General features: G+C 33.7%; 1 pseudogene; it reads right to left on the bottom strand.

Moving 5' to 3' along the window:
- Positions 1 to 399: 399 nt before the first annotated feature.
- On the bottom strand, positions 400 to 12,210 carry LOC148861180 (uncharacterized; annotated as a pseudogene).
- Positions 12,211 to 12,464: the final 254 nt, after the last annotated feature.

Here is a 12,464-nt window from a genome sequence, read left to right as displayed (position 1 = left end):
TTCAAAAAAGATATGCCAAATAACACCAATCAATTGCTCATGATGATAAATACAAGTTCATGAGCGCTTTTGTTACAAGGGAGACTATTTTCGAGAAACTCCAAATGGAGCTTTTCGATTTTTTTCATCATGTATTTATAAAGAAAATGTACAAAAAGATATGCCTTAATCAAACGGTAATACAAAAATTCATATCATCTTTTAGTTGTCAAATCTACCCAAATATCTTTCAAAAAAGACATATCAAATAACACCAATCAGTTGCCCACGATGATAAATACAAGTTGATGGGCGCTTTTGTTACAAGGAGACTCCTTGGTTCCTTCCATGCCAAATTGCTAACCTATTAAGTTATATTTTATTTTATGGACTTATTTACCTTTTGTAGTTAAAATGCCCCTATGAAAAAATTTCAACTGCAAGGAGATAGGTTAAACAATGCCAAATGTAGCCTGAACCCATCAATACAGATCTACGAAATTCATAATTGTGGAGGATGAAGAATGACACATGACCTCCTGTCACCCATCTCACTTCTGAACCCAACCAAGCTCTTTGAAGCTCCAGCACTGAGTGCTTTGGCATCATCCTGAAAAAGAAGGTCGTAAAAGATGCCAAAATCAGAAATTATCGAAAAAAAATGCCAAAATCAGAAATGTGGTAAGAAAAATTTGTAAACAAAGGACTACTTAAACAAATAAGCTTGGATATATCAAAATTTAAAAGCTTGCATATTCTGGAATCGGAATCAGAATGGGTTATTCATTCTGATTCCAACTGTTTGGTTGAAAAGAATTGGAATTCTCATTCCTGCTGGAATGGTATTCTTCCATTTGAGGGAATGATCATTCCCTATCTTTTCTTTGGGAATGAAATTCCATTCTTGCTGATTTTAATTTTTATTCTCATTCCTATTTGAATCAAACAGATTATAGGAATGGATCATTTGATTCCAATTACAGAGGATTTTGATTCCAATTCCAATTCCGATTCCAACGACAAACCAAACGGACCCTTAATAAAATTGAATTAAAAAATGGATACCATTTAAAGCTATAGTCTTAATCAGTTAAAAAAAACTTAAAAAAAGAACAAATATAAGATGAAAGTTAGAAAAAGGCATTATGATTACACGCATTGTTTTCCCATCTATAATTTAGATGTGACTTTACAGTGGCTACAACAAAGATAACAGCTTAAGGATTCTTGGGGATTGGAAAACGTCTAACATCCGTGAGTGACAACATAGATCACTTCCTTTCTCTCACTTCCTCAAGTGTTAGTGCAACTTCCTATGCTGCTCCATCTTCTCTCAGTGCCACCCATGCAGTAGCATGCTTTAGTATTCCTTTACAGAATGCTACAACAGCAGGGTGGGGAGAGAAAATTGGGAGTGTCGCAACAGGTGTTTAGTACAGTGATCCAACCATTTGCGGTATGTACAGCGAGCAATTCAAGAAAAAAGCATAATTGTCCAAAAAATTCAACAACTAATAGCACCTTAAATTTCCTATACAGTTTGAAATTCTACTTATGATGGATGTTCATGAACTTGAATTTGCCAAGAAGACTCACACATGCTAATTAGTCCACATACACCTACTTGCCAAAGCAAGTCTCGTACTCTAACCAGAATAACAGACTCTAAGCTTCCTCGATGGTGACTCTCCCAAACAAAAGCAAGCCACTAACACAAAGAAGCTACACACAAAGTTGCAATATAGAACATCTTTGTTCATAGAAAGGGATGAAACACTAGATTCACCTTGATTCAGAACCTATGAACTTCAATCAGCATAACTCCTGCTTTTCAGAGCATCCAGCTTATGGACGAACAGTTCTCACCTCTCAAGCACCATGATTGCTATATTTTCCTTCTACACGAACAACCTCCATCCAAATGTATGCATGGATGCTATTTTTTTTTTTTCTTTTCTCTGTCAACTTAAGAGAGATTTGAACATTTGATTGGTTGATAAAGAAAATTAGATGACACTTGAAGGGCAGCTGTGTCATTTCACATGTCACTTAACGTGATTAACAAATTTGGACTAAATTGATAATTTTAAAGAGTTGATAAATAATAATTATTTATTATTTTTTGTGATAAATGTATTTTCAATAATTATATATAAATTTATTTTGTTTTGTTATTTAACAAAAAACTTTCAATAATTATTGGAGATTAAACTACTATTATTGAAAATTTTAAATTTAATTTATTGTACTTATTGTATTTTTGTAATTATTATATTTTTCATCATCAATATATTTTCAATAATTGTGTATTTTTGCTATAAACTTTCAATAATTATTGGAGATTAAATATTGTTATTTATCAGAGATGAGACTATTAATTTAGCTGAAATTATGAGAGAGTTGGTTCGGTTTAGTCGTAGGCTATTTGGCCAACCAAATTGAATTGGTCAGTTTGGAGAGTTGATCAGCTGAAACCGACTAACCTTTTGTGAAAATCGACCCACTCAAGTTGTATCAATTTAGGTAAAGTTTTTTGTTTTGTTAGTCGGTTCAAAAGATTTAAACTTACAAAATAAATTTAATTTTAAAATTACAATGCAATTATTAAAAAATAAATTTAAAAATTAGATTTATGATATAAAACATTTTAGAATAAGAAATGTGGAAAATTTCCCACTTTTCTATATTAAAAATTATACTTAAAATATAAAATATTAATATATATCCATGGTTAGATCGTTCGATTTTGGTCGGTTTACAAATGGACAAAGTGAACTGATCCAACTAGGTCGAATTGTGAACTTTTTGAACCAAAGCCAACCTAAAATACTAGAAAACTGACCAACTCGGGTCAATTTCATTAGTTTGATGAATAAACCTAACTGGAATTAATTATTATTATTTTTGTATTATAAAAAATTTTTTAAAAGTAGTATATAAAATATGAATAATTATTAATTATTTAAAAAGTTAAAAAAAAAATTATACTCTTATGTGTTTCTATTAGTGTCATTTACTAGAACACATCTTATAGTTTTACATATTTACTTAAACCTACCTTATAGTTTTTATTTTACTAAAATATCGCATATATTTTACAACTTATTTACTTAATCAATCTTTCATTAAGGAGTGTTTGTTTTTCCATTAGGCCCGTGATTTTTATTCCAAAATACCCTTAACACTTTTTTTGTACAGAAAACAAAATTGACCAAAATTAGCCAATAGAGTGATTGCTCGTGTCTTATTAAGGACAAAAATTGTATTTTTTATTTTTATTTTCCTTTGATTATATGTATTTAAATGAACATTAGGATCAACACTATTATTTTCCACTGTCATCTAATAGAAGATTGATTAAATCCTTTGCAAATTATAAGTGGTGTTTTAGTAAAATGTTAACTATAGGATAAATTTTAATAAATCCTTGAAATTATAAAAAATATTTTAATAAATAATCCCTTCTATTATTTAACTTTCACTTAATAAACCCCATGCATCTTACGAGTCTCCTGCTAGTAAAAAGTAAAAACACCGTTCATCCTCAAGCAAAATGGACTAGTTTGGAGATTAGATGATTGTACCGGAAATCATCCGCAGTTTTTTTCAAATTCCAATCTCTCTATTAAGAGTTGAATCCTTAAAATCCTATTTGATGCATTCATAAACCTAAAGGTAGGGAACAAACCACACATTGCTATTGTCTTTGACAATGGCCCTGAGAAATACGTGTCCTTAGTATGGTCAATCCTAACTGTGAGATACTAATAGACACCTGTCAACTTCTTCAATTGGAAGTGAACCTAGAAGGTGGAGGCCCTACAAAAATGAAGAGCACTCTGATAATACCTGTCAGACAAACTTCACAAGAGTTGGAATGAAAAAAGGGTGAAATCTTCCTCTTCGGAACTTTGAAGATGCTTAACTGAAATCGTACCTTCCTTGTTCCTAAAACCTTTCCTAAAATTTTGATTTCTTTTATTACAATAGAATAAAAAGTTGATGTTCAATCATATAGAATCCAATTAGATTGAAGAATTTAAAATTAAAAAAAAAAATGACACCAGCTCAAAGGGGCACAAAAGGGCCCACAACTCGCCGTCTAATGGGATCTCCAAACAATGAAGGACCTCCTAGAATCCACTATCCATCATAAGACAGTGAAACGACTGGAATCCTATCAGAATTAAGAATGTAAAATCAACAATGGCAACTGATTTTCAGTACCATTCAGTAGCATAACAAAAGAGGGAAGGGAAAAGAGTGAAGGGGAGATGAATAAAGAAAAGAAAAGATGAAGGAGAAAGGAGGAATTAATGTAGGAGTAATTGATGGAGAAGAAAGAAGAAGAATGGTGAGGACACTCCGTCCCCAAAGAGAAGTAAACCGATTTTGGCAGGTGGAGAGAGAGAGAATATCATTCAGAGGGCCATATTTCTAGAATTAAATTAAGTTGAAATTGTCCTAATATCACCCATTTTTGCATTGCAGATGACTCTTATATACTCACAAGAGTTGACATATCAAAAGGGATAAAGGAGTTCAAATCAACATCTAGACAGCATGTGAATCTCTAAGTCTGAAATTTAATTTCTTTAGTTCAAATCTCCATTTGAAGCTTCAGAAAATTGTTGCTAAGGGCTTTAGGTTTAAAGAAAGTAAGTAAGCTTTCAAAGTACCTTGGCCTCCCCTCTCGCTTCGGGAAATCAAAACAAGAAAAATTTTAAGTATCTTGTGTGAGAGGGTTGAAGATAAGGCTTTAAGCTAGATAAGAAAGAAACTATTTCTTCTGTAGGGAAGGAGGTTATGTTAAAGGTAGTGTTAACAACTATCCCAGCTTATGCAATGTCTGTTTCTTGTTTCCCAAAAGGTTATGCGATTCTAGTTAGAGCTCAAAGAAAATTCATGAGGGAAGAGGAAAACAAGAAGAAAATTAATTGGGTCAATTAGAAAAACCTATATAAAAATAAATTAAATGAGGATTTAGGATTCAGGGATCTCCAAGCTTTCAACAAAGCTCTTCTAGCAAAGTTAGCTTGGAGATTTTGTACTAATAGAAATTGTTTGTGTGAAAAAAATTATTTAAAGGAGATATTTGTCAAATAAAAATTTCTAATCCTTTTCTGTTCCTAAGCGGTGCTCTTGGGGTTTTAGAAGTCTTCAAGCTGGAGGGATGTATTAAAGGGAGAGAGCTTGTTGGTAAGTTGCAAAAGGTGAAAATATTAATATTTGAGATGATCCTTGGCTTGTAGGAATGCTGAATCTTAAGCTTGGGTCCTCGTGTTAACCCTAGTCAAGTTAAATGGGTTAAAGATTTGATTGATCTTGAGTAGAGGATTGGGATAGGGAAAAATTAAGCCAATCGTTCAACCACGAACTAGTGGATCTTATTTGCAATATTGAGCTCTCTAGGATTGTAAGAATGGATTGCTAATCTGGCTATCGAACTTAAAGGGTAGGTTCTCAGTCAAATTAGCTTATAATATAGCCCACAAGCTATCTTCTTAGTTGAACCAGCCCCAACCCTCAATCATGGATTTTAAAACCGAGCCGGTGACCGAACTGGTTAGGGGTTCAGTTACCGGTTCGAATGGTCCAACCATTCGACCTGAACGGTCAATCTGTTCTGACAAAAAAATTAAAAAAAATTAAAAATTTTGAAAAACGGTCAAAACCTTTCGAATGGTTCAAACAGTTAATTGGTCGGTTCAGCGATTTGCTAACCAAAATCAACGGTTTTAGCTGATTCGGTCCCCGGTTTTGAAAACCATGCCCTCAATCTTAGAAAAAAAGCATTGGAAAAAATTTGGTTCCTAAAAGTCTCTCCTAAAATAAAAAATTTTATATGGAAATGCTATTTGAACCGTATTGCAATTAAAGAAAATTTGGTCAAAATAGGCGTGAATGTGAATAATGTTTGATTAATTTGTGAAAAGGATTCTGAATCGACCTCTCATGCATTATTGTTTTGTGACCATGCTCATGCGTCTTGGTTTGGCTTTCATTTCCGTGGATTTTAATTTAAAGTTTGAGGATTGGTGCAGAAAGTGGCTTGAAAATGATTTAGATTCTTCTACTATTCATGATTCCTCTTCATTAGAGTTCACAGCAATTTTGTTATGGTGTATTTGGAAAGCAAGAAATTATTTCATCTTTAACATGTAATTCATAATCCTTGCTTTCTATTATCATGGCCAATAGGATGAAGGGAAAACGATGAAAGCTTCCCAATCAGAATTGGAAGGATTTATTCGGGTGAGCATTGAGCAATGATAGCAACAGTTTAGGCTACGCTTGGAAACAATGCAAATAAGTGTGAATGCAAATATGTAAAGTGTAAAACGGTTCATATAAATTGCAAAGTTGGGTTAGTTTTGAAGCATGCTAAATAAATTGAGGTAGCAGGATTAGAAGGGGGAAAATGCAGTTCACCTCGCTTCTGAAAGTATTTAAACCAATTACTTACACCTCTTGCTTCAAAGGCATTGAAAAGTAAAATGTAGTACAAATGAAGAAGTAATGCTCTGCTGCCATGTTGAATCAACCTTTTTTTTTTTTCTTGTTCGTTTGAAAATTCAATGCTTATATTTGCAGAGAAGATAGAATCTTCTCTTCCCTGCATATCCTGTCTCTCTCCTTTTCTTTAAAGGTTGTTCAGAGAAAGTTACTCCAAAAATTGGATTCATGCGTATACCTGTGATAGAAGAGCCCAAGGTTTAATGTATCGTTGCGTATCTGCCTGTATCGGCCGATATGTATCGTTTCGGGACCCTTTCAATACGCCCCTACAGTGGGTGTATCAGGGGTCTGACCAGTTCAGGGGATGGAGGGGTCCTAGACCGGCTCCCCTGAACCAGTTTTGAAAAAAAAAAAAGAAAAAAAAGGTAAAAAAATGAGTATCGAAACACCTGATACGCCCCTATCGTTGTATTGGGTATTGATATTTTGAACCTTGGAAAAACCACACTCCGATGGGGAAGATGAATCACACTGGCCCATTACTGCTCTTGGAGGATCTTTCTTGAAGTTTTCCATAGCATTTGAACTCGTTGGACAAGTGGGGTAACCCCACACTGTGATAGGAATCAATTAGCACCCTTGAAGACTTATTCTAGACAGAAGGCTTACAACAGGTCCTGATATCGCATAGTGATGATACTTGGGATTTGGACTGAATTGAACATGAAGGGTATTTTTGCCATTTTATAATTTTTCTGTAGGGTCCAATAATAGAGCTTGATTGTCTAGTTATAGTTTGTTTATTAGCGGGGACCCATGCATTGCACAAGATTTAAGCAAAAGCTAAACAATACAAATACGTAAAATTATACAATTGTTTTATATTTTTAACTTTTTAAATAATTAATAATTATTTATATTTTTGATTTGACTATGATATAGAAAAGATATGATATCTAAATTTTTTTTTACCAAATTGGTATCATAAGTGTGGTAGCTAATTAGGTGTTATTTATCAAAATTCATGGGTGGATTTTGATTGGTCAAAACTCTTCCGATACCATATCTTTCCTGCATCATAGATTTTCCCTTATATTTTATATACTACTTTTAATAATTTTTTTTACAATACAAAAATAACAATAATTAATTTCAACTAAGATTGTTTATCAAACTAATGAAACTGACCAACCCGACTAATTTGACCTGATTTGGTTGATTTCTAGTACTTCTGATCAGCTTTGGTTCAACAATTCCAAACCCGATATATATATATATATAATTTTTTTAATATGGAAATGTGGAAAAGTTTCCATATTTTTTAGTCAAAAATATTTTATGTCATAAATTTAATTTTTAAATTTATCTTTTAATAATGTCATTGTAAATTTTTTAATTTAAAATAAATTTTTTAAGTTTAAATTTTTTGAACTGACCAATCAAATAAAAATTGATCCAGACTAGTACAACCTGAGTTGGCTAATTTTTACTAGTGGTCAGTTGATTTCGAGTGACTAACTCCCCAACCTAACCAGGTTTCTTTGGTTGGCTAAGCAACCTACAATCGAACCGAACCAACCCGTGAATAGTCCTAATTTCAACTAAATTAATAGTTTAATCTCTAATAAATAACAATAGCTTAATCTCTAACAATTACTGAAAATTTATAGGGAAATACATGTTTACTAAAAAATATACTGATAATGAAAATACAATAAATAATTAATGAAAATAATAAATACAATAATTGCAAAATTAAATAAATACTAAAAATATATTAAATTAATCAATAAATAGTATAATATCAAATAATAGTTTAATCTTTAATAAAAAGTAATCAATAAATTATAACAAAAATACAATAAATTAAATTTAGAAAGTTAAATAATAGTAGTTTAATCTTTAATAACTATTGAATTTTTTTTCTTAAATAACAAAATAAATAGATTAATACATAATTATTAAAAATATACTTATCACAAAAAACAATAAATAATTAATGAAAATACAATAAATATTAATCTTAGCATATATAAATATATAAATTAAATATAGATCAAGATTTGAATTATTATTAATAAATATTAATTTTTTTGAAAGTTATTTTCTATAATTATTAATTTATATAAGTGAAATTAGTTATTTAGAATATTATTTAGTTATTTAAATAATATAATTATTTAAATTCTAAAATATTAATTATTTATTGAAATTAATAATCTATAAAATTACAATTAATATTATTATCACATAATTTCGTTATTAATTTTGTAAAATATTAAATTATTAAATTAATTTAGGAGATAAATAGGAATTAGAAATAATTAAGGAGATAAATAGGAATTAGAGATAATTTAGGAGAAAATGTGGGAGGTAAAAATTTAGGAGATGATACTATTTAGGTTATTGGGAACATGTGGGAGAGAGAGAGAGAGAGAGAGAGAGAGAGAGAGAGAGAGAGAGAGAGAGAGAGAGAGTTTTAGGTAATTTTTTATGGGGAAGGAGAGCATCTCATTGGTTGTTTAAAAAATGACATGGAATAAAAAATAAAAAAAATAAAAAAAGATAAAATTTCTAGATTGTTGTGTTTTAGTATATATATATATAATTGAGAGAGAGAGAGAGAGAGAGAGAGAGAGATGTTTAAAATTTCAGTCATTGCATAGTAGAAGGATTAGAGTTATTGAGTTCTTTGAATTGAAATAGGATATGACAACTTAGTTTGAGTCCTAATAGGATTATTGAGTCTAACAGTTTGACTCCTAAGACTATTATGAGTAAAAGTTTGACTCTATTATGAGTTTAGAGTATAAATATGTATGGACATTTTACACAAAGGCAATTAATCATATTCAGTTTTCTTCAGCTTATGCTAGCTATAGTGAGTGATTCTCATGCCTTAGAGTGATTCTAGGTACCTGTGAGTGATTCCAGGTATTTTTCTCTCTTCTTCCTCTCCCTATTTTCTCTCTTATTCCTTTAAGAAGCCATTACAGATTTACAACCATTGACAGCCATAAAACTCTGATCAAGAAGACCATTCAACACTCTCTAAGGACTAGAACTGAGCTGTTACTACATCACACTGTCAGGGTATGTTTGGTTCAATGTAATTGTCTATTCCCCTGTCTATTTGGTTCAGGTGGGGATTGGGATTGATTCCATAAGATATGTATGACTCTTAAGGAGGGAGGTTGGCACTGATTAAAGAGAAATAGGGTTTGGGGTTTCTAAGTTGTCTTTTTTTGCCGCTGGAATGAGATTTTCATTCCCAAGGGAGAAAGCAAAATGGCCATTCCCTCAAATGGGGGAATGCCATTCTGCCACAAAAGGGAATCAGAGTCCCATTCCTTCCAACCAAATAATTGGAATGTAATGGGTTATACCAATTTCAATTCCAGACCCTTATTCTTGCAAACCAAAGAGAATCTCAATTTGTCTATATTTCCAGTTTTCCATTTGATTCGCAAGCCAAACTTCCTCTTCCAATTTTCATAGGCCGTGTGGTTTAATATAAAATAAGAAAGAAACAGAAAGCTGGGGGAAATTCTTGAAGAATTTTGACTAAGCACGGCCTTATGATTGCAAGTGAGGTTAGGTTAGGGTAGTTGAGGTCAACAACCTTAATCCAACCTGAGTTATTAACCCACAATCCTAACCCTAATCCAAGTCCCTAACCCAATCCGAAGTTCAGTCAGTAAACACAACTCTAAATGCATAAAAAAGCTTCATGATTGAACCGGTGTGATCTACCATGATACTGAAAAGTTAATGATATCTGAAAAACTGATAACCAATCATTTCATATTCATTCAAATGCATCCAAACTGTCAATGGGTGGGGTTGGGTCCAATGAATCCAAACTGATTGGGTTGATTCTACTTGTCCTTGGCTTGAAACTGGTCCATCTAGTTTCAAATCCATTTAAACCCAATCCGAGCTATATATATTAAATATTACTTTCAAAAGGTTTATTATAGTTGAATCCATCAGGTCAGGCATGATTATTCCGAGAAACGATTAATTCAATTCTGGGTCTAAAATTATAAACCCTATTGGGTCCGATTCGATTTGGTTCCAGATCCTTAGTATTTTTGTTGGATCATTCTGGTTCGGCATGAACCTGAGCTAGACCCGACCCCGTTGATGGTCCTACATACCTTCCCCCGCAACATTAAACCTATTCATTTAAATTTTATTTTTCTAAACCAAGATTCTCCGCCGATAAAAGGAAAAGCGAAAAGGAGTACCAAGCTCAAACTGTAGGGAAGATATCATAATTAAGAAAATTTAATATGTAAGACCAAATGTCGCAGAGAGCTCTTATAGAAAATAGGGTCATTCATTATATAGGAATTGGGATGGGGTCTCATCACCAATTCATAGGGTGGATATGAATGATCCTGAGTTTCTTCTTTTTTCTTCTTTTTAAAGAAGCATAGGCTATACTTCATTGCACCAAATTATCTACAAGAACAAGCCTAAGAAAATCAAGAGTTGTAATCAAATAGTAAACGAGACCCAAACCAAATTACTCGCACAGCCAGGCAATTGCACAAGGCATATTTGCAATCAATTTTTCTTGAATCATTAGCAAGAGTTGCTTTAACAATATCTTCTTACCAAACAGAGTTTTAGCTGTAATGGATGCAAACACTAATTTCAATAAAGCATATGCCTTATTTTGTCAAAAGCCCACTTGAATTCAAATTTACTTCTTTTTTATTGATGTACTTTTACATCTTATTATCAATGTAAATATGTATTGGTTTGTCATTTATCAATGCAAAAATGTAATGTTGCCAAACACAGATAAAAGTGAACCAGAGTGCAAATGTACCTTGAATCGGGATTTAGACTCTATTTGCATCTTTTCCAAACGCAGCCTTAGTTTTTGGAAGCATCCTAATGTTGGTTTCATAAAGGCAAATGTTAACAATAGTTTTATTTTGAACGGGGGTACTGGTTATGAAGTTGTTGATGAGGGGTGATTTGGCCCAACCTAATAGACAGAGGACACGTGGACACGACCTGCTAGCTAGACTATGACCCAGCACCTATTGCAATCTTAGGGCCACCTGTCACCTCGGTGGGCCAAGCCACCTCGGGTGTCTCGGGCACCTCGTCAATGACCGAGGTCTGAGTAGCTTGGGATTGCCTAACTTACCGAGGTGACATGTATCGGACTTCTAGAAGCATGCCAGCTGTCTCGGAGCTCGTCGAGATCATGCCACACGACTATTGGACTTATCCTCACCCCACCCGGATCAGTTAGACACATTAGGCCTTATCGGCTAGCACGTTATCCACCTCCCAGGGCGGAATGGACTCCTAACGGCGTGGGCCAAGGATCTCGGAGGTGTTTCGTGAGACCCATGGCAGCCCATCTATATAAGGGCACAGCCCCTGAGACCCAGGTACGTGCGATTTGTGCTTACTAGCTCTCTTGCATTCAAGTATTAGCTCACTTACACAACTAGCCACTAACTTAAGCATCGGAGTGACCACTTTGGGTTCTCCGTTCTTTCTCTTCTTGCAGCTCGACTCACCAACCAAGCAACCAATGTCCGAGCTGTCATCCAGCTAGGACGTCCAGATCGTGCACCATCAATTGGCGCCATCTGTGGAAACACAACAAGAAAGTCAAGTTCTCTACCTTAATCAAACCTTTCAGCATCCCATCAATGGCACCAACTAGTAACACTGAAAAGAGCGTCGAGATTACTGTCACTGGGCACAGGAATAGACCTCCGTCAATCCAGAGTTCCCCATAGTCTGCATCGGTCAATTCACCATTCCCCTCACCATTTCGGGGGTTCCAACAATGCAAAACCAGACATTCTACACGTAGTCATTGCACGCTCTACTGCCTCAAGTGAGTACCACCATCTCGGTTGCAGAGCCCTCGGTGGTTCCTCTCGGACTTGGGTCTCAATAGTTTGACAAGTTGGTCTAGAGCGTTCGGGTCAGGTAGCTCCAGATGCAGCAGATCCACCAGTAGTACCATTTCTACCAGCAGTACCAAT

This window comes from Nelumbo lutea, chromosome 4, assembly GCF_056320005.1.
Source record: "Nelumbo lutea isolate HS-2025 chromosome 4, American lotus-T2T, whole genome shotgun sequence".
Classification (NCBI taxonomy): Eukaryota; Viridiplantae; Streptophyta; class Magnoliopsida; order Proteales; family Nelumbonaceae; genus Nelumbo; species Nelumbo lutea.
This window is presented reverse-complemented; position numbering and strand designations above follow the sequence as displayed.